Source organism: Pinus tabuliformis, chromosome X (assembly GCF_031772625.1).
Source record: "Pinus tabuliformis cultivar Carrire ecotype Pingquan chromosome X, CPIR1, whole genome shotgun sequence".
Classification (NCBI taxonomy): Eukaryota; Viridiplantae; Streptophyta; class Pinopsida; order Pinales; family Pinaceae; genus Pinus; species Pinus tabuliformis.
In genome coordinates this window covers 1,058,959,355-1,058,986,856 of record NC_142308.1, presented here as the reverse complement: position 1 = coordinate 1,058,986,856, position 27,502 = coordinate 1,058,959,355, and the positions used below count along the sequence as shown (strand labels likewise).

Below are 27,502 nucleotides of genomic sequence, written 5' to 3'. Positions count from 1 at the left end.
GTTACAGATCTATGATTGTAAAATCCGCACTTCGCTTGCTCCGTTGCATCCCGTTGTCGTCATTGGTCCCTTTGCGAAATGGGGTATTGACTTTATGACATGTAACCCTCATTCGGCTAGAGGGCATGGCTATATTATTGTCATTTTTGAATACTTTGCTAAGTGGGCCGAAGTGATGCCTACATTTATCAACACTGGTGAAACGACTGCATACTTTTTCTTCAACCACATGATTTCTAGGTTTGGTTTTTTCAAGCTATAGTTATGGATCATGGGAAGCATTTTCGGAATCATATGATGGCTAAACTAGCTTCCAAATTGGGCCTTTCACATGAAAATTCCACTCCCTATTATCCTCGGGCTAACAAACAAGTTGAGGATACTAACAAAGTTCTCACGACTATGCTTCAACGTATGATAGGGATCCACAAATTGGACTGGCACTTGCTTCTCTTTGCTGCCTTGTGGGCATACCGAACCTCAGTTAGGACTACTACTAGATTCACACCATTCTAGTTGGTCTATGGTTTGGAAGAGATCCTCCCCATCAAATGCAGAATTCCATCACTAAAACTAGCTATTGAACTTCTTCCTGCTACTTTTGCAAAGGAGGAGCACATTTTACATCTAACTCATTTGGATGAAGCCTAAAGTGATGCCGCATTAGCCAATGAAGCTCATAAGATACACATCAAAGTGTAATATGACAAAAGTGTCAAGTCTAGAGTCTTCTCAGAAGGAGATCTATTTCTCTTATATAACCTGGAGGCCGACAAGTTAGGTCCAAGAAAGTTCTAGCCTATGTGGTTTTGCCCATACATTGTCAAGTGTGTCCTTGGAAAAGAATCTCATGAGTTAGTAGACATCGTTGGAGTTCCACTAGCACAGCTGAGAAATGGGTTGTACATCAAAAAATACTATGCTTGATCCCATGCGTAGTACACTGTGTACATACTATCTAAATGTGTGTTGAGTGTGTTTGTAGTGTGTTTTTCAGAGTTTCCCATGGTTTTTTTTTAATTCTTTTTACTTTTGGATTGCAGATGTCAACCTCTCTCGAACCATTTATTGGTTATGCCAATAGTGCTAGCCGTAGTACTTGGAACCTATCCTCCGCAGCATGGGCTATCTTTTCTCCAAATGGTGAGCTAGTGAGCATGAAAGGGATTTGCATTGGTCACTCTACTAACAACATCGTTGAGTATAGTGCAGTGGTTGAGCTACTATCTGATGTTATTTCACATGGTATCCGTCATATAGTCATCAGGATTGACTCACAGCTTGTAGTACTACAACTCGCTAATATCTATTCAGTGAGAAATCTTGCCATCCTTCGCATGGTTTTGAGAGTGCGTCTTCTGAAAAGACATTTTGATTTCATATGATATGAACATATTTCTAGAAATATTAACACATTAGCAGATTCCCTAGCTAATTTTGTTTTAGATCAACATTTGCAACAAATGTAAATAAATTTCAATTCACATCACATCATATTGAAACCAAAATAGGAACTAGGAAACACTATATATATATATATATATATATATATATATATATATATATATATATATATTAAGTTTGGTTTTACAAATTGTCTGCCCCGAGACACATATGGCTACATCACCCATATAAAAACTACATGAAAAATAGCTAAGTAGACAAATCAGTGGTGCTCATGATAAAAAAAAAAATTGCGCGAGCTATCTTGCACAATAATCAACCAATATGACTAGGTACTCTGATAGTGTGTCATTGAAGTCACAATGGAAGTTGATCGACCACAGTCTCATCAATATCGTGTGTCAGTCCCTCCATGTGGCACTCAGGATCCCGTAGTGCATCCCGTCCTACCACAGTGACCTGTACTAGTCCCACTACCTCGTCTTGTGGCTATCTCTCTATGCAACGGAGATATGTAGCACCTACTGTTAGAACAAGTCCAATATCTACATGAAAAAATGAAATAGTTTAGTCTTGGGAACATAAAAAAACAAAAAATAATCGTAAAAATTTCAAAAACTTAATGGTCAATGTATCTTACCTGAAGCATCCCATTGTTCACCCTCGAACAACTCGAGCTTAGGATCATCGTAGAAATCCATCCTTGCGTAAGGATAATCATAAATAGTGATGAACTGTATCTGTAGCCACCTAAAGAAGTTTGGTGAAAAGTTAATCGTTGATGGTCCTGCATGTCGGAACATGTGGTCTATCCACCTCCTCATCTGCAGGGTCCTTGGATCGATGGGCTCAAGTACAATATACTGAGGTTGTAGTAATGGTACCCACTCTAGAGCAAAAGAGACTAAGATTGCCCCATAGATGAAGTTATTCAACTTCCCCTCCTTTTCTTTAGCAAGTTGTTCCTTCAAATTGACCAAGACACCCTCACTCAAGTTGAATATTGTCAGCTCTAGATACTATATCCCGTACTGCATGTGTTATCACAAAATCAAGCACTGGAAGGCTGCTGACCAGGTAGACTCTGTGTAACTATTTCAAACCAGACTTTTGACTAAGGCTTAGCCTCCTTAGCCTGAGAGGGCTCTCTCAAAAGGTTATTGATTTTGACTATTGATGAGATGGCTAACTCTTGCAAAGTAAATTTAACAAATATGTTGGCTGGACAGAAATTACAAAGACTTCCATTGGGCTTATGGAGTTAATCATCCTTCAGTAAACTATAACACTACTCATACATAGAAGTCATGGCATGTAATGTTTAAATACTCAAAACACATCTCATGGAAACTTCAGCTTACAAATACACACAGGAAATCAGAGCAGCAAAGTGAATTCTGAGTGATTGTGTATCTATACAACTGTAAAAACATAAAGGATAAAACAAAACCACATATCTTGAGCATTTGAAACACTGTATGAATCCTGAGAAGAAAAGTAGTCACTTGTATTACTGAAAATGAGTTTGTACACAAGCCAAAATAACACTCTGTTTTCTCAAATATCCAACCCTCATTACATAAAAGTTTCAACTATATATAGGAACATAACTTTAACTACTTTGAGCTTCCTCCTCCAGCATGAGGGGAGCTCGATGACTGCCACTAATTACCCCTATCCACTATTGAACTAACTCATTAAATACAATAAGTGCTAAACTAGAATTTTAAAGAGTCCTAATTTAACTATAACTCTAATTCTATCCTCCTCGTAGAATGATTCTTTCTTGTTCTTTGACACCTGTCTCCTTTTAGTTTGGCCGAGATGGCTGAGAAAAGGATTCAATATCCCATACTAGCTTTGGATGCTGAATGCTTTGATGGTTCAGTGATGTTAGGAGAAAACCCCTGTTTTTTCGGCTCCAGTGTTCCACCACTTGTTCGAAAATGCAGCAGCATGTCTCCAGCTCTTTAATATCCCAAAAATGTAGAGCACCACCATGTTTCCAGATGTGTTGGAGGCTTCGTTGATGGACAGGTGTGCAAGCCAAGTCTCCTCGTATGCAACTCCTTCCAAACCCTAATGACCGGTAATAAAGTGCCTTTATAATCAAAACTTTAACTTGAGCCAAAACATTTCACTTTTACAAAGGTACACCTGTCATCATTTGAATGGCTATGCTATCTTCATTTGGTATCTTAAATGTCCCTTCGATGTTTCCTTTGAAAATTTCTGAACATCCTATCAAATTGTTTGTCTGCGTTAAAAAACAACACCTACAGCAGTTTCGTAGCGCGCTACGAAACTGCTGTGTAATTTCAAAAACACAGTCTTTTTTTCATTCAAACTGAACTCCTAATTGTTTGCATTGAAGCAGATACGTTTTCAGTGTGATTCTCACTAATGCAAGTAACAACAATGAGCCTGACATCTTTGTCTTGGTGCCTTAGAGACTCTGGCTTTACCAATGCACTCATGGATGGAATCACTGCATCCTGCATTATCTCAGAAGGTTACTGTTCCACCATAGATAAATAGTCCTCCACTTTCTGAAATTCCTTAACTGTACTTGAAACATTTGGCAGAGGCAACTGAAGTGGTTGTTAACAAATATCATAAATAATCTCATGGTTTGCCAACCATCCAAGTACATGGTACCAGTTTAAAAATATATTCCTTGGGCCCTGCTGATAGAGAACAGGGAACTGCAAACATACTTCAGATGAAACCTCTTACTCAAAAACCCCCAAAGATATGACTGGCAGTGATGTCAAAATAATATTGAAAAGCAGCATATACCAATCATCATATATGGGCTGTCCAATTCGAAAATCCTTCCCCTCAGGCTTTTCTGCATTATTAAATTTGCCTCCTTTGCAACTTTACATTTGCGAGATTCTGCAGCAGCCAAAGACATAGCCTCTTGTGCTTGCTTTGCTGTCTGTTGTAACTCTGCTTCTTGTTGTTTGCATCTGTGTGTCAAGTTCCCATATTTCCTGTCCTCGGAGGTAATTTCCCACATGTAGGTGCTATTGGCTTATTGGGATCATCAATAACTAAGGGCTTTTCATCTGCTACCAGAAGTTTCCCTGACAAATCACACTCTTGGAACAGGTGATCAATAACAGTAGTAATGTTGCTTTCTAAGCATGAGCTTATGATACACTCCACATAATGATGCAGACTATTGTTGAAGGGGTACTCGAAAAAAAGTTTGATAACTATCTGAAGAGCACCCAAACGAACCAACTCCTGCCAAGCAACTTCACTCCCACTCTTCAACAAGACTGCAATGAATTCCACTATCTTTAAACGATGCATTCTGAAAGGAGGTCTTAATTCTCCATATGTGGTAGGCAGAACATTTGCATCAGAAGACACATTCAACAGCTCTAGCAGTTTACCAAGGCCGTGTAGCATGCCATCCACTGTCTCAGGATTTGGAGTTATAACTGGCTCAATGATATGATTTCCCCATGCTGAACCAACTGCTCCCAATGCTGATCTTTTTGGGTCCAACAATGAAATGCATACGGACAACGAATGCACTAATGTAGATTTCGACTGTGGGTTCTCTAAGGCATTACAAAAAAGTCGTTCCACAAAGCTTGGGCTGGAAAGCTTCAAGGCTAGTGCAGATGGAGCAAGATGAGTTATAGCACAAAGTGTTTCTGCTGCATTTTGATGTACTGCAGCACAATTCGTTGAGCTCAATGCATCTCCATGATCGATGGAATACCAATCAAATTCACCAATTTAGCCAGTATCTCTTGATGTGCTTGAATATAACGAATGGTGGCTACCGTCTTCCTTAACAACAAGCAGATTACAACCTTGCTAAAGTATCCAACCAGCAAGGTTCTATGGAGCCGGTCAGATTCCAAGAAGGAAAACAGTAAATTCATTAACTCTTCCTCTTCAACCAGTTTCTTGAGAATAATGTCAATTTCACAAGAGAATATCTCACACGCTATAAATGGAAACCTGAAAGCTCGCTTACTTTCTGCACCATCTGGTGGCTCTTGTACAATGTAACATAGCATTTGTTGCATTTGTTCCTTGCCTCGAAGAAAATTAATAAGGCGATTGTTGATAGTCTTGCACTCTTGAATAATTTCCTCCTCGGCAAAGAGGTCTTCAACCGTACATGTTTCTTTGTCCAAAATTGAATCCACCACTGAAGGGGGCGAGAAACCAGTCATCCGCCAAAACATTTTTCCCAGCTTGCCTTCTTCTCTTGCTCTTCTTCAACTGTGGATCTGCCAATCCCCGGACGTATCGTTGTATTTGGAATTGCGGGAATTGAGGGTTTCAAAGTAACAGGTGGAACCCAGGATAATGAACCCTCAACCCCTTTCCCAAAATAATAGGAACGAATGGAAAAGAAGAAAAGTTGGGCCTGGTGTAGGAGGAATTCCTGATCTCTGAAAATTGTAAGTCCTTCCTTTAAACTTAATTGAAACCAATCTCGGCACGTTACCCTATTACCAGTCCAGTTGTGGAAATACTCATGACCAATAACACCCAAGATAGCAGCATAGTCTGCGAGAGCCGACGAGATTCACGAAAAAGCGATTTCTCTCAGGCGATGGTGAAACCCCCGAGCCCTTGACTGTGCTTGGCAGCACCACTGCTGGGTCGCAGCTCCCGCTGCGAGCCTCCTGCTCCGCTTGCTCCCCCCTCCCCGGGCCTCTGCCTCGTCTCCTGCTGCCGCTCGTGCTGCTGCCGAGAGCAGCCTGCTGCTCTGCTGGGCCTCTTGCCTCTTCTTTTTTCCTTCCCCTGTGAAGCGCCCCTGGCATGATGGACTCCCCTGATACAGGACAGGCCGACTTGGAGAAATCTTTTGCATCACTTATCCCAGAGAACAATCCAGAACGGATCCGACCCACGGCTTCAAAATTTATCAAGAAGCTTGATGAAATACCGGAGATCCCTCTCCCCCCAACCCTCCCAAGGAGATCCGCTGTTGCCTTGGCAGAACGTGGGCTAGTAGGGCAGTTCACGGGGTTATGGCCGTCCTCCCGAACTGTCCAGCGATGGGTGGAAAGAAATTGGAATGTTATGGTCCAGGGGAAAATTGCGATAAGATTCTGTGGAAGAGGCTTCTTCACCTTCCTCTTCGAAACTGTGGAGGACCGTAACCTAATCTTCAGGAATGGACCATACTTCATGGACACCAGAGGCCTTTACCTCAACCGATGGACCCCGGACTTCGACCCAGAAATGGATGTCCCCAATGCAGTCCCGGTTTGGGTTCGCCTTCCGCATCTGCCGCTGCACTGCTGGGCCGATGAATCAGTTAGAGCAATTGGAAACGGAATAGGGAAATATGTGGACAGAGCGGAGCCAAAAGAGAATATGCACGCCTGTGCGAGGATCTGCGTGGAAGTGGATTTGGGCAAAGGCTTACCAGAGGCCGTCAAGCTCAGAGTTGATCAGTGGACACATATTCAGCAGGTGGATTACGAGCAACTTCCCTTCAAATGCAAGGTATGTCACGAATATGGTCACTTTGCTAATAGGTGCTCTAAAGCTAGAACAGAAGTTAATGCCAGTTCCGAACCCCCAGAGGAAACATGGGAAGTAGTTAAAAAAAAAAAGAAGTCAAACCCCCCCCCCCCGAACCAGAGGTGCCCCACTCTGAAACCCCTCCCATCTCCGCTGTCCCATCAAGCATGGATCATTCCATTCCCTCATCCTCCAACCCTTTCGAAACCCTAGCCTCAGAAGAACCCTCATCCCCCCCTCCATCCCCCAAGGGCAACAGAACCCCCCCCTCCTCCCCCCTCCAGGCTTCCCCCCTCGCACAGTGGAAAGGATCTTAACAAGGAACAAAACAAAGGAAAATATTGCAGCCACGGATCCACCAAGGAAAGTTGGAAGGAAATCGAACAAGGAAATAAGAGATGAGAATGCAGCAAAAGAGATGACAACAGGAACACAGCAACCAATAGACACATATCTTGACAAGAACAAGGGAAGCGGCGAGAAAACGAAGGAGAAAAGCGGGCCTCACAACAAAATAGGTAAATGATGATTTTGGTCTCTTGGAACTGTAGGGGGATGGGCTCCTCCCTTAAATTAAACGCAGTCCGTGACCTCATGAATTCAGAACAACCAGACTTCCTCCTACTCCAGGAGACCAAAATCAGTGAACAAGAATTTCAAAACAACATTTCAAAGTATAGAAGGTATGCAGGAATAGCCGTGAGTGCAATAGGAGCATCAGGAGGCATAGGTGTATTATGGAAGAAAAGCAAATGGAATCTCATAAACAACAATCCAAACAGATGGTGGATTAGAATCGACATGCAAAGTCTAGATCTGAGGGAGGAATACACAATCTACAATGTGTATGCACCACCCCACTTTAGGGACAAAGCCACTTGTTGGGAATCATTGAAAGCAGACATCGAGGCCTTACAAGGGAGGAAGATCTTTCTCGGAGGAGATATGAATCTAATCAGGAACGCAGAGGAAAAACTCGGAGGGAAGTACTTCATAGATCCATTCAGAGACAAATTGGAGGACATCATACAAGCTCACAAATTCATAGACATCCCTCCTCAAAATGGCCGCTACACATGGTCAAACAAAAGGATAGGCAAGAACAATATCAAAGAGAGACTTGACCGAATTCTTGTCCAGGAGAGTGCAGCAATCAACTTTCAAAGGGTCCACAGTTCAATCCTACAGGGCTTCACTTCTGATCATAAACCTGTAGCGCTGCACTTGGAAAAAGAGGAGAACCTGGGCCCGCTCCCATTCAAATATAACAAGGTCTGGGATGCCGTCGAGGACTTCAAAACTCTGATCAAAGAGACATGGAGGATAGAGATAACAGGCTCACCACATTATGTCTGGGAAGCAAATATCAAACACCTAAGGATCGCCATAAAAAATTGGGAAAAAAACCACGCAAATGAGGAAAGGAGGACAAAAATCGAGTTGCAAAGAAATTTGGAGAAATGGAATCAAGAAAAGGAGACAGTTCAAGAAACAGAAGAAGATCAAAAGGTAGAAGCGCAGATGCACAAAGCTTTATACAACCAGCATCGAAAAGAAGAGGAAGAACTCAGGCAAAAGTCTAGATGCCTCTGGATCAACTCGGGGGACAAAAATACCTCATTCTTTCACAGCTGCCTCAAGTTAAGGAGAGCCGGAAATAATATAGGTAAGATAAGGTTCAATGAGAAAGAGTTAACAGAAAGAGAGGAAATCAAGGAGGCTGCAACAAATCATTTCCAATCTCTGCTCTCAGCCGATCCTCAGTACAAAGAAAACCCAGACTTCAACAACATTATAGAAAGGAAGGTTACTGAAGCTCAAAACAGCAATCTGGATAAAGAAATCACCATAGAAGAGGTTGAGTGGTCCATCAACAGCATGCCCCTGGACAAAGCTCCAGGCCCGGATGGCTTCACTGTAAGTTTCTACAAAACTCATTGGGATATTATTAAAAAAGATTTCCTCAGAATGGTGAGAAACTTCCACCTAAAAAGCAAAATGGGAAGTAGTGTAAAATCTTCGTTTCTAGCCCTCATCCCAAAGGAGCCAAGCCCCCAATCTTTCGATAGGTTCAGACCCATCTCACTTTGCAATGTGTCATATAAAATTATCTCAAAAATCCTAGCTAATAGGCTGAAACAAATTCTTCCTTCAATCATCTCTGACAATCAAGGTGGATTCCTCCCCAAGAGGCACATAACTGATAATGTAATTATGATTCAAGAAGAAATTCACAGCAGTATAGCTAGAAATGAGAAAGGCATGATAATCAAGCTGGACATGGTGAGTGCCTTTGACAGGGTAAACCACGCCTTCCTGGAGACTGTGCTTGCTAAGTTTGGGGTTTCAAGGAATTTCATCAATAAGGTCAGGGAATGTGTCTCTCAGAATTGGACAGCTCCGCTCATCAATGGGAGGCCTTGCAGAGCCTTCATAAGCACCCGTGGATTGAGGCAAGGCTGCCCTCTATCCCCCTTCCTCTACATTATAATGGCGGAGACCTTAAGCTTGCATTTGGAAAACAAGAGAAGGCTGAAGGAAATCACTGGAGTGGACATAATCAGAGGAGCTAAAGGGATCAATCACTCCCTATTTGCAGACGAGACTCTGCTAATAGGTGGAGCTTCAAGCCTTATGGCAAGGAGATTCAAGGCCATCCTTGATCTCTTCCTACAAGCATCGGGGGGAAAACTAAACAACAACAAATGCAAGATATATACCTAGAATGTTCCAAGACATATAACTCAAAGAATTGCTATGATTCTGGAAATCCCAGCCCAATCAAGTTGGTCCCACTTCATGTATCTAGGACTCCCGCTGGCCAAAGAATCAATCAAAAACGAAGTATGGGTCAATTTGATCGAGAAGCTTCGAGGCAAACTTCAAAGTTGGGGGATGCACTGGCTCAATCTAGCGGGAAGAACAATCCTTATCAAGTCCATCTTATCAGCCCTCCCTATCTATCAATTCGCCATAATGCTCGCCCCCTCAAGCATCCATAAACACATGGAGCTTATCCTTAGAAGCTTTCTATGGAAGGGGGGAAAGCAAGAAACGAAGAAATTCAGTCTTGTAAAGTGGGAAAAGGTCATCCTTCCTATAGAAAAAGGCGGATTAGGAATTAAAGTGCCCAGATTGGCAAACTTGGCAATGGGATTCAAGCTAATATGGAGAATTCTAAATGAGAAGGACTCCTGGTGGGCAGAGGTCTTGAAAAAAAAATACCTAAGTGGAAGCAACAACAATATTCTCTCCGACACAATCATAGAAAGACAGTGCACCCCAGTCTGGAGGCTGATCAAAAAATCTTTACCCCTCCTCAAAGCTCATATCTCCAAAGCCCCAGGCAATGGGAAACAAATCAGTATATGGAAAGATAAAATAATGGGTCAGGAAGCCAAGGAAAAGCTTCCCCAACTGAGGCCGCTGCAGCAGTGGATGTCTGATAAAAATCTCACAACTCTCTTTGATATTTCAAATTGGGACCATGACAGCTGGAAAGGCTGGAAAATCAGGCATCTTCCCGATGGACTAAAGGAGCAATGGAACAATCTCAAACTCTCATTAGCAGGAGCAGCTCCCACAAGCAAAGGGAAAGAGTACAGCTACATATGGGATCCAAATGGAGGCAACTACTCGGTTAGGGAAGGCTACAAAGCGCTCCAAAAACAAGCTGCATTAAACAACTGGCAATATCACAAGAATGCTTGGAAAATCGAAAGTATCCCGAAGATAAAACTCTTTAATTGGACCTTGCTCCATGGCAAGCTCCTAACAGCAGAGAATTTGAGAAAAAAGGGGATTCAGGGGCCTTCCATTTGTGTTATGTGCAGGAAAGAGGAAGAAAGTCTTAATCACCTCTTCATAGACTGCCCAATAGCATTGACATGCTGGAAGCTCATAACCAGCCCTCTAGAGACAGGGGAGGTACCCAACCAGGTCTCTCTCCTTCAGAAAGGCTGGGGGAAACTCTCTCCCTTTGCAACCAAAAACACAACCCTCGCCAAGAGACTCTGGTCCAGCATTCCCTCCAACCTCTGCTGGCAGATATGGCTCGCCAGAAACGCAAGCATCTTCAAAGACAAAAAACCTAGGATCTCAAATATCCTGGCCAAAACTGCTGCGCTTATAGCAGAGACTATTGAAGCCAACGGGATTCAACAAGCAGACCCGGATTACACAACTGAGCAGATGAAAGCATGGGTCCAAAGATTCAACTGCAAGCCAAATCCAAAATTCAAGACAATCAATGGATCTGGACAGAGCGATTGGAAGATTAGAGGGTCAAAAGAGGAAGTTAACAACTGGATCCAAAGACAAAAGAGGCACACACTACATTTCGACGGGGCCTCAAAAAACAATCCAGGCAAAGCTGGAGCAGGGGGAGTCTTAAAGGACCCTCAAGGAAAAACGATGGTTACATATGAATGGAGCTTGGGGACCTTGTCAAACAACAAAGCAGAAGCATATAGCCTCCTTTTGGGGATCTCCATAGCGCGGAAGAGGGGCATTCACGACCTTCTAGTGATGGGAGACTCAGCAATCCTAATAGCAGCCTTAAACAAGGGGAACAACTTCAACCAATGTGCCCTGAACAGAACAAAAGATAGAATCATTGAACAAGCCAGGGGCATGAACAACGTGACTTACAAACACGTCCTCAGAATACATAATAAGACAGCTGACGAGCTGGCCAACAAGGCCACTAAAAGACCCACGGGCCAGGTGAGGGAGAATGAGGAAATATATGATCATGATATCCCATAGATATATCTCAATCCCAATGCAACTGACCATTAGTCAATTCAGGCATCTAGCTCGAGACAACAGGCCTGCGAAAAAGAGATCTTCTGCTCTACAAATCCCTTTCGACTGCCAAAAAGGAGGGTACAGGACAGGGAATCGGCCTCAGGACCCGAACATGAAAGAAATCATCAGCATTTCTCTTCGACACTCTCCCGGAATCAAAGGAAGGCATGATCACGCCCATGCCTGTTACAGACTACAAGGACGGACACAGAACACCTCAGACCACTTGAGGACAGACAAGATCAGTCACTCCGCCTCCATTCACGAGTGGGAGAACGCCCGTTACATCCTTTATAATCTCAGCAAGAACACTAAGGCCCTCACAACTCATCACAACCTCAGCGCGCGCAGGAGAGCCCTTCTGGATCGGAAGCAAAGCCAAGGTGGTCTTTTCCGCAGTAGCAAGGCTAGCATCGGGGATCAAATACACTCTGAGACCCTCTCAGTGGACGGCAATAGCTGGGTTTCCTTTGTTCACGGTGGCTCCAGGCATCGAGTGCAGACAAACACCACGAGGGCGGACTTATCAGTCCTTCATCTGCGCTGGGTAATCAACCTTCCCTCTATTTGTGTTTTTTACAATACTAACAGTTGGCTTTGTGCTCCCAGCACTGCTCTCACTCATCAACAGGGCATTTACCACAACTCTGCCTCACTAAAGCAATCCGGTTACACAAGCGGCAAGCCTCCTAACTACTCTGCATTCGACAAAGCAACCACCGCTTCCAGCAAGATGGCCGACCAGAACAATCAGCAAGATAACCAACAGCAGCCAAGGAACCCGATGGATAACATTTTCAACAATAGAGACTGTCATATGTGCAAGGCACATGTCATTATGATCAATGCTCTGAAGAAGCAGGTGAAAGAACTCACTGAGGACTTTCACGCGGACAGAAACTCGAAGAGAAAGAAGCTGGAGAAGAGGAAAAAAGAAATAGAAGACCTTAAGGATCGCTGCATACACATGGAGGCAGTAATAGATCACCTCCGCACCTTAACTGAAAGCCAGCAAGGAGAATCTTCAACAAGAGTGAGCAAGAGGGAACCTCTCCAGGATGACTCGGTTACCCAACACTCCCCCTAACTCATGCAGTGTAGTTATAATTGGATAGGAGGATCTTTTGTAAGGCATTATAGCCGTTTAAATTCAGTATTAAGTGTAGTTAAGAAGAGCTTCGAGAACTATGGGTCTGCGAACCCAATTTTGAATATCAGCTCTTGGAATCTTCCCCTTATTGTAATAGTTTTTGAACCGCAAGTTTTATAATACACAAGTAGACGACGTTGTTAAAAAAAAAAAGATAGCAGCATAGTCTGCATCCGTTGCAGTTTGTGGGGATGCCAAAACAAACCTTGAATTAAATATATTAAGGCTCTTGTTCTCTAGCATTCCTATGTTAAAATCAGGTACTGCCACGATGTTGAATAGATCAAGGTCATATTCCAGACCAAAGACATCCTCATCCCATTTCATGGCCGCCTTAAGGGAATACATGGCATGAGCAGTCTTTGATATATCATCTGCAGGAGTCCAAATGCGAAGTGAAACTTGGCGTCCTTATCGTGTAATGAATGTATCATTTCTACCGACTACTTGGCCAGCAACCAAAGTAAATAGATAACACGGCTTCTTGAAAAGATTTTCCCAGACAGCATAGTGTCTGCCCTCCTTCAGATCCTCCTGCTCTATTAGATTTCCATTATAATAGAGGAGACTGACTGAGAAAGGGCCTTCAATGTCATCACAAAAGCTGCTTCCTGAGAATGATCCCCGTCAAAACATATGCAGACAAAGGCAACCTTGACTTCCATTCGAATTCATAATAATTTATATTACCGCTATCCCCTTTGATGCCAACAGAGCCTGCACGTGTCAAGACCGACATGTAAGACCTTACACATGCTATTCCCGTAAAATTCTTGCAGAAAATATGACAGCTGGTGTGAGATGTGCTATGGATCAGCACAAATTCCCCATTTCGTAGCGTAGTTAGTGCAAAGTCGGTGTTTTTCGCTACAAAATCACTAAAACAGGTTACGCTGCGAAACTGCTAAAGGATTTATGCGTTGCGAAAACATTTTGTCCTTAAGCTAGTCTGAGCAATTTTGGCAACAGAATTTTCAATGATAACAGCATGTATAATTTTCTCGCTACATGTTGTGTTGAGTTTCCTACCAATCTTGCAATAATGAAAACAATGTAAACTTTGAAATGAGAACTCATACTGTTACCCGTTTCGCAGAGATAGCAAAAGAGTGACTCGATTTTGAAAAGGGGAGATGCAGAACACACATATTTTTTTGAGAGCATAGTTTTTGGCACTTTAAATTTTTTTATGTACATTACATTTTAGAATGTTAGTGATTTGCATTCTGATTTTAAAAAGTTGTGATTCTGCATCAGACCCATTTTTTAAAAGACCTATTTTTTTACTTTAAATTTTCTAATGCATAAAATGTAAATAATTATTTTCTAAATTTAACAATTTTTTACACTTTAAATTTTTTAATGTATTAAGTGTGGATATTTTTTTTAAATGTTACATTTTTTACACTTTAAAATTTTTTATGTCAATTTTTTTGACATAATAATAATAAAAAAAAAAAAAAAAAAAAAAAATTAAAATTAAAATTTAAAAAAAAAAAATTAAAAATAATAGATATATATATATATATATATATACCAAAAAAGGCATAAAAAATGTAAAAAAAAATTATCTGGTAAACCATAAAAAAATTTGGTGGAAAAAAATAAAATAAAATAAAAATTAAGTAACTAAAAATAGAAAATTTTAAAAAAACATTAGCAAAAAACTAAAAGAAAGAAAATAAAATTAAAAACAAACTAGATTAAAAAAAATAGAAAATAAAAAGAAAAGTCAATAAAAATCCAAAAAACTATTAAAATCAAGATTAAAAACATTAAAACAAAAAAAACAATTAAAATTTAAAATATATATATATATATATATATATATATATATATATATATATATATTGGATTTAAAAAAAAAAACATATATTTTCAATTTTAAAAAAATAAAAAGCATTTAAAACTTTAAAAAATATATATTTACGATTAAAATTTTAAAAAGCATATATACATGCACCTCCACTGCCCAGGGTCACGCCGCCACGGGCGTCTGGGCGGTGGCTATATTATTCTGAGAATTGGATAGCCACCCCCATGGGCGACCAGGCGGTGGCTATTCGATTCCGCGAATCAGACAGCCACCGCCCGGGGGGCGCAACCCTAGGCAGCGGAGCTGCGTGCCCACGGGCTGTTGCACGATGGCTATCCGATTCTCAGAATCGGATAGCCACCGCCCGACCGCCCGTGGGGGTGGCTATTCGATTCTTAGAATCAGATACCCATCGTTTGACCGCCCGTGGGCGTGGCTATCCGATTCTCAGAATTGGATAGCCACCGCCCGGCCGTCCGTGGGGGCATGGCCCTAAGCGGCGGAGCTGCGTGCAACTCCACCGCCCAGGGCTGCGTCCCCACGGGCGGTGGCTACCCGATGGCCATGTCCCCGCGGGTGGCTAGGCGATGGCTATCCGATGGCCGTGTCCCCACAAGCGGCTGGGTGGTGGCTATCCGATTCGGAGAATCAGATAGTCACCACCCGACCGCCCAGGGCTGCGACCACATGGGCTGGGCGGTGGCCTATAAAATTGGTTTTTTTTAAATAAAAAATAAATTTTGCTAAATATGTTAATTGTATTAAAAAAAAAAAGTTTTTTAAATTTCATATATATTTGTAAAATACATTTTTTTTAAATATTTTAAATGTTATTTTAAAAAAAAATCAAAAATATATTTAGCTTTTTTAAATTTTAAATTTTTTTTTAAATCAAAATTTTAAATCAATGTGAAATCCAAATTTTAAATTTTAAAATTTTTAATATAACATTTGAAATGTTTTTTTTTAAATCAAAAAATATATATATAAATATATCTATATATATATATATATATATATATATAAAATGCACGCATCTGTGTGGAAATGGACTTCAGTGTCGGATTCCCAGCAAAAATACACCTAACAGGTAAAGACTATGTGTGGAACCAGAAACTCGATTATGAAAGTGTCCTCTTCAGATGTCGATCTTGCTTTGACACAAGCCACCTAGCTAAAAATTGCCCGAAAGCCTCCCAGAAATATTCTGGTAGAAAAAATCACCACAAATCTACATGGTGGGAAGGAGCACAAAAAGAACACTACACTATCATCAAAGAAGAATACTCTCGAGAAAAATCTGAATCACAAGAAATCGGGCAAGAAAGGAACAAGTCTCAAGACAAGCAGGGGAAAGCCCCGCCCAACAACAAAAGAGTGAACTCGACAACCCCTCAAGCATCAACAGTTATGATGATTTGAATACCGCACAAAATAAATCTTCATTTAACAGCAAAGCAGATCTCTTAGACCAAACTTCTTCTCCGACTATTTTCAAAAGGAAGAACACAATAGATCGCAAAACTGAGACACCAATGTCCCAAGAACCAGAAGAGATGAAGGAGATGCAAGATAAAGAAAGTTGGAAGACCGTAGAGAAAAAAAAGAAAGCTACAGCACCAACCTCGCCAAGAAAGACGAGGAGCCAGATAATTAGAAACTAAGAAAATTATAGGTCTAATAGACCAATTTGGTCTCAATGGACGTTAACCACCACCACCATCATCATCATATTTTAATTTTAAATGTTTTTTTATTTTTTTTTTAATTTGAAAATATGTATATTTTTTAAAATTTAATTGTTTTTTGGGTTTTTTTTTTTAATTTCAGCATATTTTTGTTTTTTGGGGTTTTTTTAAATGTTTTTAATCTTAATTTTAGTACTTTTTAATTTTTTTTATTTTTTTGTTTGTTTGTTAATTTTCTATTTTTTTTTCCCAGATCCGGGTGGCATAACTGCTTCCACAGTTATCCATGCAAGAATTTAATGCCCAGTACTGCCAGTTGCAGAGCAGCGTGGCCTCCCGGGATGTTAACTCATGCGAGCAGGGGAAGAGTTTTAATGTGAGATCGGGAGGCGGATTTGCATTTATGCTCTGCGTGGATCGACGCAAAATTCCTCTTGTTATAAACATGCCGCTCCATTGTTTTCTTACCAAGCTTGGTGCTCAGTTGCGCGATTATGGAACTTGGTCTGAGGAGGTTGTGGGTGTTGGTTTAAATTTCGTTCACGGCCACGAGCTCCAAGCCATCTATCTCCAGGGTAATTTCTCCCCTGTTCTGAATTCCTGCTCTCTGTTGTTGTCCGCAAGTTCTGTGGATGCTTATAAGCTCTGTTATACTGTGGCTATTTACAAGCTCTGTTATTCTGTGGTGTCGGTCGCAAGCTCTGTTGGGCATCCCTCTTGCCTCATTCGTCTCCGTCCTGTTGGTCATCCCGTCCATAACCCATCTCTGTCCAATCTCCTGTTTATCACCATGGTTCGCTCGGGTAAGAGGCATTGTCCTGAGGGGCGTCGTGACAATCAATTGCATCCTCCAGTTGGTCATGCCATGGAAACGGCGCCGGAACCTTTCAATCCCTCTCCCGTCCATGAAGTTGGGTCTTCTATTGGTTCTGGTCGTAAACCTCTACCGAATAGTGCTTTCCAAACAACGCACTTTAAGTTTCAAAGTAATCTGCATAGACCCCTGGTCACTGCCCACATCAGTCTCATTCTCTCGGAAGAGGAAAACCTTGTCACCCCCCTGGCCTACATAGCCCCTGATCCTTCTCCAAACAGTGAGAATTATTCGGATAAAGACAGTATGTATATTTGGGAAAAAGAGAAAGCTGAACAGGAAGCTGGTCTCAACAGTCTTCCTCCCCTGGAAGATACAGGACCGACCGCTGAGGACAGGATTCATGGCGAAGCTGATCATACCATAGCAATCCCTGACAGTGACTTAAGCGGCAATGAAGGTTTGAAGACTGGTGATATTGGTCGGGATGAGAAGAAGGACAGCGGCCCAGCAAAGGAGAAGTAGCGCCACTTGGGACTGTCTCTTTTTGTTTCAGTTTCTGTTTCAGGCGCGTGGTCAAGTTTCTATGCATTTTTCCTACTGTTTTTTGGCTCCCAGTTGGATTCCTGGTGACACTTTATATGCTGGGTTGCATTGTTTTTTGTATCTCTATGCCGGCTTAGTTCTTCTCCTCGGCAACATTCGTCCTTCTCTATGTCTGATATCTGGTTTCTTGCACTTTGTAACTGGTCTCCCCAGCTTATGTCTGTAATGGGGCAGTTATGTTCTGTCGAGTGCTGCCATGCCTCAACAATATGTAAAAATATTTTGCCTTTCAGTTAATAGAAGTTAGTATTTGCAAAGGAAAAAAAAAAATCTATTTTTTTTTAAATCTAGTTTGTTTTTAATTTTTTTTTCTAGTTTTTGTCAATGCTTTTTAAAAATTTCCTATTTTTACTTACTTAATTTTATAGTTTTTTTAAATTTTGTTTTTGTTTTTGTTTTATTTTTCCCAAAACAATTTATGATTTACGAGATTAAAAAAAATGTTAATTTTTTTAAAATATATTTTTCTTATTATTTATTTCTTTATACTTTTATAATTTTATAATTCTTATATTTTATATGTTAATTTTGATTTTTGTTTTTTTAACATTTTATGATTGATTTTTTTTTTAATTTTATGTTTTGTTTTTAATACATATGTTTATTTAGGTTTTGTTATCTTTTAAACTTTTTTTTTGTTTTTTTTTTCATTGTTTTAGTTTTTATTTTAATTTTTAATTTTATGTTTTCATTATTCTTTTGAAATTTTAATGTTTTTAGGAGTCATGGTAAAATCTTTTACACCAGTATTTCAAAATGTTGAAAATTTACCCTAGAAAAAATAAAGTGTTATTCTAGCATCAACAATTTTCGTTTTGAGGGTATTTTTTGCACAATTTTTGCACATAAAAATTCGGTTTTACTGGAATTTTTTTAAAATGTTGAAAATTGACCCTAAAAAAAAAACCATCGTTCCAGTGTCAACACTTTTCATTTTCAAGGTGTTTTTTGCACAATGTTTGCACAAAAAAATCACTTTCACTGTCATTTTTAAAACATGTTCAAAATTGACCCTAAAAAGATATATCATCGTTCCAGTATACATACTTTTCGTTTTTAGCATTGTTTTTCATGTTTTTTGGAGCTTTTTTGGCTAGAGTTCCCGTTTTGAGTTTATAGTTCATGTTTCAAAGTTTACATCGTTTGAACAAGATCATTCTCAAAGGTAGTTGGGTCACATCCTTTATGTTGATCTTTCCATCCCTAGTAGTAAGGGCTCAAGGTTTGTAATAGGTAGCGATATAGTCTTTCACTGTCTCACTGCCACTTCTTCCACCTAGAAGAGAGATGGGTGAACCTAGCTTTGATAATCCTACCCGAAAGTAAATATATTTTACTTGTATCTCGAGTAGATTCTCCCGAAACCTGAATGCTTGTGCCTAAATATCCCATGAGCGAACAAGGTATTTCAACAACTCCATTTGTTGCCTCATACCAAGAAGCCAGAATAATTTCAATAACCCACAATTTTTTAGCGCCTAGATGGTAGCAGGGTCGTTTGTCGCATTCAAGTCTTGTTCCTCTATTCTCTTTCTCTCCAAATGAATTCCATTTTGTGCTAATGGGTACCTGAAACATCAACAAGGAATCCATTAGGCTCTTTCCCATGCAAAAAACTTGACAAAATTTGAGGCAAAACTGAAAGAAAACTTAGAGAAATGCACCCCAATGCACCCTAGCATTGTTTACCATAGCGTTGCACCTCTGCCTGCAATGTTCCTCTTCTTAGGTGCAACACAATTTTCGACACAAGGGGGGTGCGTTGGTCCCAGGGCATTTTTTGTGAACCCAAGGGCCTCAAAACCTTATAATGTTTGCATGAAAACACAAAATTGAACCATGGAAAGATAGAGAAAGGTTTAGTTCTTACCCGGAGGCGATGACACTCGAAATGGATCCTTGGATTAGCCACAATTAGCTGCAGAAGATTGAGTGAAAAAGGGCTATGAATACTCACTGTTGAAGGTAAAATGTGAAATGGTAAAAATTATAAGTCATTTTGAATATTTATGGTCATTTTCTCATTATTTTTTTCATTTTTAGTATTTTGACTTAGATATGCTTCATTTTTACTATGAAACATATATGTTTAATCCCTCTTGTGGTGTTTTAAGCAGGTCAACAGTTGTTAGAAGGTTTTCATTATGTTTGAATAGGTTACTTTGACCATAGAGTATACTTTTATCACTTTTTCGGGCTGTATAAACCTATGAAAAAGGAACCCCCCTAGAGTCCTTTTTCAACTCTTTTCAAACTCCCAAAATATGAAAAGATCGTCAAGCACTTGTCTTTTCGAACTCGTAAAAGTAAATGAAAAAACGTTTACTCAATATAAGTTTAACCCTTTTCTGGATGAGATAGACTAAATACAAAAAAGGAATACCTTAGTCGAACATGGCTAAGAGGTTCTCATGGGTGTTGTTTTCTACCTTTTTGGATAGGCTAAGGGACTAACTACAAAAGAGTTTTATTTTTTGCCTCATTTTCAAACTCTCTAAACATGAAAAAGATGTTGAGTTTTACCTTCGTTGGACTCGTTAAAACATCAAACAACGATGGACTCGTCGATCATGATGAGGCCGAGCCACTCCTTCTTAGGGTTCGTTAAATATACTCGGAGGGATTCATCTGAAGGATGAACTTACATATCAAGCATATGTCATCCTCTTCAAGCTTGCTAAAAAACAAAGAGGTGTTAACAAGTGTGGTTGGGGAAATTGGGAAAACACAGGATTCTATTTTGCTAATTACAACAAGTTGCTCTTGAACACAACACGCTTCCACTTCATCTTTGTGGTTTTTGGGTTGGGTAATCTACTTGTCTTTTGGTTATCATACCATTTTCAGAGCCTCCATTTCAGTTTTGCGTCAATGTCGCCAACTCCATTCAGGGTCATCATGTGTTCAAGAGAATTCATTCAGTTGATATATGCAAGAATAATCTTAAGGCTTCATTTCATGTCTGCCTCTCCTAGTCTAGTTCCATGTCAGCATCATTCTGATCATTCTGTCTCAATCATGATACCCATTTCATTTCGTTGATGGGGGATACATCAAGGCCCTCCTACGAAGGGTAGCTTCTCGTCGACATCAGCACATCATCTAGGAAGTTGACTTAGAAACACACCTTTGGTACCTTGGTGCTTGCATACATCAATGGCAATTTTCCTTGCTCTCAGTGATAGGTTTACATCCATGGCCTTCGACCGAAATATTTTGTGTGGTGTTCGAAATCAACTCATTCATTCACACCATATGGATTGTACTATAGTACCTTGAGATTCATTAACACCATTGGTGGTTTCTCTCGCGTCTATTTAAAGATTACATCATTGGTGGGTAATCATATGGTGTCCACCATGTTCAACTTCATATCATTGATTCACATGGTTAGACTCATACATCGGTTGGTCGTGTGAATGAGATAGAAGACCCAAGATCTAGTTTCATCCATCTAGGTTGCGATTTCAAGAGTTATACAAAGATCACAATGTATGTTGGTCATGATCATATAAACAGTCATCCATTCATGGGTCCACCAATTTCATCTGTGGACACGTATTTTGATCATTATACATGTTATGTTAGCTTATGAGATGAGTATGGGTATGCCTCCCTCAAAAAACAAATATGCCATGTTGTAAATTTATTGTAACAGATGAATCTCGTTGGTTTTCCTTGATCCCGACTTGTCACAAGGTAAAGCACTTCAATCATCAGTCATCACCTCTGACTTTGCACTTTAGGTGGGATTCTATTATAGGCCATTTTGTCAAATATGATCAATGAGCCTCCTAATGGGATCAATCACATCCTACTCCCCCTTGTAACCATCTTTCACAAAGCCCTAATCATGTTCCCTTCATCCCCCAGAGTTTCAGCCATAAACTGCTTCATCTGAGCCAGTTTGAGGACCAACGCTCCATGTAAACCTACTGGAGTGTGTTCACCTATAGGTTGCTCCATGGTGATTTGTTTTGGTCACCAACGGGTTGCTCCCCTTTTCACATGCATTGGTTCTCAAAATCTGGGAGAATGGTCGATATTCTAGAAGCTTCCTCTTCTAGGAGTTTCCAGAAGTTGTTTCAACTACTCGATATTCTAGAAGCTTCCTCTTCTAGGAGTTTCCAGAAGTTGTTTCAACTACTTACCTTGGATAAAACATTCAAATCCTATCCTTCCCTAATTTGGATTTTTCACCACTTATCCTTTGATCCTATCCCTCCATTGAAGGTGGATCTCTTACCTTAGATTGGTAATTGGATAAGAAATCCCAACTTACCCTACTTCTCTATATATTCCCAACCTTCTATGTGGTTATGGGTTGGCTTTTGGAGAGTGATTATGCCCTTATGTTGTTGTAGTGAGTGGCCATCATCTCTTGCATTTCGGGTGATTGTAGGTGCATATTGTGACAATGAAAGGACAAGTCAACAACTTGGAGGAGATCTTCTACAAGATCAACAACTACTTATGGTTGTAATCTCCTTCCATTTATATTAATTCAAATAATTCATTGTTTTCCTATATGTGATGTTGTTATTTCACTTATTTTGATACCATGTTGATCTATTGAATGAAGTACTTATATGATACTACATATATCTCATAGTTTCTTGGCTTGTGTTATCTGGCTATGCAAGTTCTAATTTTGGCATTCGGAGCTAGAATTGGAGCTTCCAAGCTAAGGAAGGATCGAAGCGTGTGAAGGATTCCAGGTAGGCCTCACTCTGTCATCTATTTACTTTAAGGAAAATCATTTCGTTCCTTGTCTCTCTATTATTCTAGGTTAGCCACAAACCTAGGGGAGATACTTTTGTCCGCAATCATAAATCCCATATAACAAACCCAGTCGACTACTCTTCCTTCAGTATATTCACAAGACAAGACGAGATAATCCAAGAATCTTTGACCTAGACACAGACTTCCTCGAATCACCAAGTCAACCCTTCCTTCCTATTCAGATGATAACCTTCCAGTAACAACTTCGAACTAGAACTTTTGCCTTGCAGCAGCAGAACTTTGACCAAGTAGAAGCAGCAAAACTTTGACCTAGTAGAAGTAGTACTTCGACTTGGTAGAAGCAATAGAAATTCGACCTCTCCAACAGCGTAACTTCGACTTCTCCAACAGCATAACTTCGACCTCTCCAACAAGAGAACTTTGACTTCTGCAGAAGAAGAACTTCGACCTCTCCAACAAGAGAAATTTGACTTCTCCAGCAATAGAACTTTGACCCCAGCAGTAGCCCAGTAACTTTGCACGAGAGAGAGTGTTGTGGGGAAAGGTATCCGATGCGGATGACCCTATCCCTACTCTAAAGGTGACAGTCTTTAGCAACAACTGAAAGTAAAGCTTTGATATTTTCCTTTATGAAAGTACAGAGAGAAGGAAGAAAATATTAACCAACCTGGTGTCTTTCGCTTAGTCGATCCTAATCCTCTCTCTTTGTCTCTTGCTCCCAGCTCCTTGCTCTCTTTGCCGGTCCAGCTACACACAGATCCTGCACAAAACAAGAGAGGAAACTACAAGATACATGTACTCATAACTGATGCATGGATTAGAGTGAATCAAATATACAAGTAAATACAACACATCAATGCAATACAAGTAGATAGGAGAACATGCAAAACTTTATTGATAGAAGTAACAGGGTTCTGAGAAGGTTACAACCATTGATGGCTCCAATCCAGCAGCACCTCCCCAGCAGCAAGAACTCTCCTCTTCACCTCTAGTAAAACAATCACCCAATAGCTCTAACTGTAAACCAACAGCACCTCCTTGCTTTACACAAAATTCCAGCCTCCTTAGACCTCATAGAAGAGCTCTATATATAGGAGAGAAGAAGAGAGGATGAGTCAGCTTGAGGCTGGCATAGAGCTGACTAGTGTCCTCTCCCTCTTCAGTTAATCTTCAGTTCTTGAGTCCACTTGGAGATCCTTGCTTACACATGGTGATCAAGTACCTCTTACTCATCACAGGGCGAATCTCATGAACCAAGTGTCAGTTTGGAAGCTTCCTGGGCAGTTGACACCTTGCAGAATGACTGTGCCACTTGGCCAATCTCGCCCAGCGCAGGTAGCCTTCATTAGATTTGACTTCCAGCGCAGGTACAAGGAGGAGCAGTTGCATTCCAGCGCAGATGCTCAGTGGAGCAGCTGACATGATCCAAAATTAGCCTGTGTTGAAGTGTTTTCAGGTGGAGAATTGATTGGAAGTGCTGTTGTTTGATGACCTTGTTTTTTTAGGGGTAAGAACAACATGTTTAGGGACTGAGGATCCCTGTAATTATTGACATTTCATGCTCCATGTCGCGAGGCACAAAAATGTCTATAACAGTTTCCCCCTAAAGTATGAGGCCGTTTATCGGGTGAAATGCTTTATCTAGAGGGTCCGAAGTTCATTCCAGTGCTGAGGAGGCGCCCTGTAATACAATACAATACAATACATTATTTTTCATTCTATTTTCATGATCTAGCTGAGGCGGGCATTCCCATGCTCAGCTTTTATAAATACATTTTGGTACATATGACAGACGATCGTCTGAAGGTAGACTGATAATTTTCTACTGAAATTATCATCCTTTGAATAGGATGATCATCTGCTGCAATGATGTACATGGCAAATGCTTTTATATTTCCTGAATATATATCGCAGCCCGGATGGATGAAACTAGATCCGAGGTCTTCAAACTCGTTCAATCTTCACTCTAAGTACAAGTCGATCCATGTGAGAATTTCGCTGAAGTCGAACATGGAAAGACATCGCTTGATTACCGGTCAATAATGAAAACCGTTAACAAGCGCGAGAGGAATCACCAATAATGACGATGACCCTCAAGGTACTGCAGTACAATTCACGTGGCGTGAATAGAGGACTTGGCGTCGAACGCCACGCAAAATCTTCTGGTCGAAGGTCATTGATGTATACCTGTCGCCGGAAGTGAGAAACTTGCCATTGAGGCATGCAAGCTTCAAAGTACTGAGGGGGGTGTTCCTAGATCAACTTCTTGGATAATGAGCTGAAGTCGACAAGAAGCGATCCGTCAAAGGAGGGCCTTAATGAATCCCACATCAATGACACGGAACGGAGCTAATGATTTTAGTGGAGGTGAAAACAAACTGTGACATATGATTCAGGGTGGCGATCATGAATGGATGAAGGATAATGTATGGCAGTGGATGGGACACGGTTGACACTTTCAGAATGACCCCTCTTGAACATATAACGACACTGATGCGATGGATCGGTAGCATTACCCCAAATGTGGATGGTTTGGCGAGGACCATGGCGATGAGACCGGTGAATGAAACAACCCAACCCGATGTGGTACGGAGGAAAAGTGTCATGTTCAAGAGTGACTTGCTACCATTAAACTTTGATGTTCTCCCAATTTTTCCCCAGTCATTTCTGACCAGTACCTCTTTATTTTTGTCAAGCTTGAGGAGGATAACATATGCTTGTTCTATAACCTGCCCTTCGGGCAAGCCCATCGCTATGATTTAACGAGCCTAGCGATAGGGAAACTCGTTCTCGTCTAAAGACAAGTTTGTCGCTATTTAATCATTTTAACGAGTCTAACGACAAGGAAAACTCGGTCCTTTTCATTTTTAGAGAGTCTGAAAAGGTACAGAAAGTCGACTCCATGATTCCTTTTTCGTCAGCTAATCCCTTAAGTCCGAAAAAGTATAAAACAATACAGAAGGGATGGCTATTCGATACTTTTACGAGCCGAACAAGACAAGCGCTCGATCCTTTTGTGCAATAATCCCTCAGGTCCAAAAAGATTAAAATTTAGAGGAGGGATAGCGTTCCGGTTATTTAACGAGCTGGAAGGCCAAAACTCGGCAAACTTTTCATATTTTACGAGTCATTGAAAAGAGCTCAAAGAAGACTCGTCTTTTGAGGAACGAGTGATAAACAGGGATAGCAGCAGATTCCAGGTACAGGTTGGAATTTTCCAATCACGGCAGTGTCACGAGGATGGCTAGGTGAAATCACTCTTCGCAGCTGTTTCTCAAAAGAGGTAAACACACAAATGGAAGTGAATGATCGGCCAAATGAACAGTGGAGGTGATGGATGAAAACACGATCAAGGTTCTTATGGCTGATGAATTTACGATCTCAAAAGGTTATTTACCGGGATAGGTTCATTTTTTCCATGAGTTTGAACCCTGGGAGAAACTTTTGCTCACACTTTTCTATTTTTTAACGAGCATAAATTCAGTCATAAAACTGCTCGAATTTTGCGTTTATTTTTTAACGAGCATGAACTGTATGCTAAAACTGCTCGATATACCAGTCATAATAAGAACGCCTCCTGTGAGATAGCTATTTTTTAAGGAGCTTTATCTCACGAAGCTATGCTCCAATTTTGGCAAGTTTTTACCTTTGCCCCACAGGCTTTCTTCATGCAAGTTCGAAACGGCTAATCCTACGAGTTTAAAGGGTTAGACCTACAGGTTTAAAGGGAGGACCTAAAAATTTAAAAAAATAAATAGTCGCCCCTTGCTTGCATTCCAAAAGTTTGCATGCCCCCAGGTATAGGATAGAATTTCGAGGCTGCCCCTCCTCTCCCCTACCTCTGCTTTTCTTTGGGTGTTCACAGTTATTTGTCATCTTGCTAATCTAATGTTAACGATACTTGTCTTCTCGTTATTTTAAGGGGTCTTACGCAGTACTCAGGCTTCCCGTCGGCCCACTTTTAATAAACAGCTATTCGTGACAATAGAAGAACACTACTCAAAGACAAAACATTGGTATTATTGAGGGAGGCTTGCCTCTTTCTTATTATCCGAAGAGGGTTCTATTCGCTGCCGCAAATCAATCTCTTTCTTCGGCGGTGTCTATCATTGGGTTGTCCAAAGATGGTTACCCTCTGTCATAACAATATAGTCCCCTACTTTGTAGGCTGCCCCTGCTTATCCTTCAAAACATATGTTTTAATGGGCGAGGCTTGAATTCAAAGATGGTTACTATTCGTTGCGATAAGGGAATTCCTACTTGGGCATTGCCCACTTTTTTAGACAAAGGTGAATGACTCGTGCCAAACACATAACTTTAACAAAAGAACACTATTCCAGAACAACCCCACTTCCTTCCACGGACGGGGTACGGACTAGTCATATTCTTCTGCGGAAATTCTTCCTTATACCTGGGGTTTCTTCTGCCCGAAGCAGACCAGGGTGCATGCCCCCCTGGGTCCTAGTCTTTCTTTCCGAATCACTCGCATTCATCGGGAAGGAGGACTGGGGGTGGAGGCGAATCTTGAGTGAACAGACCATTTAGGAATGGTATTTGACTATTTGCGATGCGAGATCCCGGAAATGAAAGTTGGTCTACGAGCTTGACCACCCTTCCTTCGTGTGGAAAACACATTACTCTAAAGAGTGAGGAGACTATCGCTCCCATGCAATAAATATAGTCGCGTCCGAGGAGTAGGTTATAATCCAAGGGTCCTTGGACTACCAACACGTTCATATTGACGGTCTTCCCTTTCAATGTAACAGGTACATTGGGGAGGATTCCTAATGGTCGACTGGTTCCTTTATCAAAACCTGAGAGATTTCTCAACTCAGGTAAAAGCGCTGGGGAACCCAGTGCTTTCCAAGCAATAGAGGAAAGGATACTCACAGACGCCCCTTCATCAATGATAGTACCAGCCATAATCATTCTATAGATCTGGACAATGATTCTGAATGGTATAC

At 40.8% G+C, this 27,502-nt stretch overlaps 1 pseudogene; it reads right to left on the bottom strand.

Annotated features, from left to right (window-relative positions):
• Positions 1–4,383: 4,383 nt before the first annotated feature.
• On the bottom strand, positions 4,384–5,670 carry LOC149143468 (uncharacterized; annotated as a pseudogene).
• Between the last annotated feature and the right edge of the window lie 21,832 nt (positions 5,671–27,502).